The following is a 3,354-nucleotide window of genomic DNA, read 5'->3' as shown; positions in this document are numbered from 1 at the left end:
GAAAATACTCGGCTCGATATCTTTACCGGTCACTTTTAAAAGTATTACGAGGACTATTCGCTTTTATCTTGTACCGTCATTAATCCAAGAAGCATACCTGGGAGTTGATTTCTGGAAGGCATTTGCGTTAGCACCCGATGTATTTCCAACCGTTTCTTGTTTAGATTTTCCAAATTAGGATGAGCCAAACTTCCATCAGCTCACATCAGATCAGAAGATAGCATTGCAAAAAGTTGTTCAGGAGTTTCCCTCGTTCGAAAAGCTAGGACTAGGTCAAACCAGTTTAGTGACGCACCATATAGACACGGGTGATGCGGTGCCAATTAAAAGTAAGTACTTTCCTCTTTCACCACCCAGGCAGGCAGAAGCTTATAGCGAAATTGAAAGGCTACTCAAGATGGGAGTGATTGAGGAATCGAATTCACCGTGGTGTAGTCCAGTGGTACTAGTTCGGAAACCAGTCAAACTCAGGCTGTGGGTACATTCCAGGAAGGTGAACGCGGTCACCAAGAAGGACTCGTATCCGTTGCCCCATATTAATGGACTGTTGAGCAGGTTAAAGGATACATAATTTTTAAGTGGTATTGATTTGAAGGATGCTTTCTTCCAAATCAAATTAACGGAATCGTCTAAGAAAAAGACGGCATTTGCGGTTCCAGGGAAGCCATTGTATCACTTTAAAGTGATGCCCTTTGGCCTGTGCAATGGACCACAAACAATGAGTCGGCTGATGGATAAGGCTATTTCTTCACGGTTAAGAGAGAACGTCTTCGTCTACCTGGATGATCTGATGGTGTGCAGTTCAAACTTCGAAGATCATTTGGAATTGCTGAAGGAAGTGGCGAAATGCTTGCGGGATGCGGAAGAAGAGCAAGTTCTGGTAAATTAACTCCTGAGGCAGTTGAAGCAGTTGGTAAACTTAAAGTTGCACTCTGTTCAGCGCCTGTCCTGGCACAACCCGATTTTAGTAAAGAATTCGTGAACCAATGTGATGCATCCAAAATAGGAGCAGGAGGCGTGTTATTCCAGCTCGATGAGGAAGAAGCAGAGCATCCCATAGCTTTTGTATCGAAGAAACTTAATAATGTTCAGCGAAATTATATGGTCACCGAGTTGGAATGCCTCGCCGCAATAGTTAGTGTCAAGCGTTTCAGACCATATATTGAAGGATTGCCTTTTCGAATAATTACTGACCATTCAAGTCTCAAGTGGCTAATGGCACAAAAGGACTTGAGCGGCAGGCTGGCAAGATGGTCGCTTCTATTGCAAAGATACAACTTTTGGATGGAGCATCGCAAAAGATCATTGAATGTTGTGCCGGAAACCCTTTCGCGTTTTGACGTGGACGAACTCTCTTCTACCCCACCTCTAGAAATTGACTTGGCATCACCGGAATTCGACGGCGTAGAGTACTCGGAGCTTCGTGAAACAATTGAAAACAATCACAAAGGGCTACCCGATTTACGCATAGTCGAAAATAGACTTTACAAAAGAGTGATGTTTCGAAGAGGTGTGGAAGAGAGGGATTCACTCTGGCGTTTGTGGTTACCGGAAGGGCTGACGGTGCTCGCAACCAAATGTTCACACGATTCCAATGCTAGTTACCATGGAGCTTGGCAGAAAACTTTAGAGCGCGTTCGGCAGAAATACTTTTGGCCACAAATGGCAAAGGACATACGCCTCTATGTAAACCGTTGCGAAACCTGCAAAGCCGTGAAAGCCACCAATCAAGTGTCCAGACCACCTATGGGCAATGTCTTCGTATCTGAGAGGACATTCCAGCGTCTTTATTGCGATTTCTTAGGACCCTATCCAGGTTCAAAGCGAAGAAACCAGTTTTTGTTTATAGTGCTAGACCATTTTTCCAAATACGTATTTTTGAAGGCGATGCAAAACGCGACGTCGGCAAATGTAATCAGCTTCTTTAGTACAGAGATTTTTTCAGCTTTCGGGGTCCCTCAGTTCGTCCATAGTGATAACGGGAAGCAATTCATTTCGAAGGAGATGCAGCAGTTTTTTGAAAACTATGGGGTTGTTCACATTAAGACGGGGTTATACTCACCGCAGGCTAACGCCTCTGAACGAGTGAACAGAGAGATTGTTTCGAAAGTTAGAATATTCCTGAAGGACAAGCAAGGTCACATGGACTGGGACAAACATATTCCCGAAATTCTGTCGGTTTTAAGAATCGATTACCATACGTCGATTCAGAGCTCGCCATACTTCGCGTTATTTGGACAAAATATGATACAACATGCGTCAGCCTATAGCAAACTGGAGAAACTGGGTAGCCTAAGACAAGACGAAGTCCCGATTACAAGCAGAGCTGACAAGTTAGCAAACATTCGAGAACACATACGAAAGAACCTTGAGTTAGCGCAAGACAGAGCAGCGAACACGTACAACAAACGTACGCGAGTTGTGAATTACCGGGAAGGACAAGAAGTATTCCGGAAAAACTTCGCTCTTAGCAATTTTAAGCAAGGCATAAATGCTAAATTCTTGCCTAAATATATCAAGTGTCGTGTTCTGCGAAAGGTAGGCAATGCTTTGTACGATTTAGAGATCTTGAATTGCAAACCGATCGGTAGGTTCCATGCATCTGACATCCGGCCGTGACAATGTCATCTGTCACGAAGAGCGATCCGAAAGTAAAGTAGTTTTTTCTAAAATTAATAATGACGTTTTTCTAAACTTTTTATATATACACGTTTTTTCCAATATTAAACTTAGCGATAGGGTAAAACCTTGACCGCCCGCAGACTGCCCGGGGTCCAACTTTACATGGCTTTTCCTCGAAGCTAAGTCATGTAGGTCTGTAACTCGCTTCTGTAACTCTTCCCTAGCGATCGTTTCTCTGTTGGTAGAGAATATAATCTACTACTCAGTAGACAGAGAACAAGGCGGAGAATTCATACATGAATTCGCCCAGGTAGAGATTCGGAACAGAAACGAGCTACTGGACTAGCGGAGGGGCCGTACTGTGAAGACCGACTAAGTTCAGTCCTTTTCACTGGGCGCTTTGGCGGTCGGAGACAAACCGCCCAGTATCCTCCCCGAGCATTTATATTTATAGGACGTTCACGCGCGCTCCCACCGGGAGTCGTGAACTACCTGACAATCCGCACTCCCATTAGGATCGTCTTTTAGGAGTTTTGACGAGTTCTCCTTATCCAAACGTCTAATGCCTTTCGGAGTTTTGGCGAGTTCTCCTTATCAAAATGTTTAATGCCTTTCGGAGTTTTGACGAGTTCTCCTTTAAGAAAATGTCTCTTGGGCCGCAAACCCATAACGAGTAGGAAACAAAATAAATATATACACGTTTTCCCAGCCGCCGGACGGCTATAAACTCGC

Source organism: Rhagoletis pomonella, unplaced genomic scaffold (genome assembly GCF_013731165.1).
Source record: "Rhagoletis pomonella isolate Grant_MI unplaced genomic scaffold, Rhpom_1.0 Rhpom_scaffold_01099, whole genome shotgun sequence".
Taxonomy (NCBI): Eukaryota; Metazoa; Arthropoda; class Insecta; order Diptera; family Tephritidae; genus Rhagoletis; species Rhagoletis pomonella.
The sequence above is the reverse complement of the archived record's forward strand: the minus strand, read 5'-3'. Positions refer to the sequence as shown.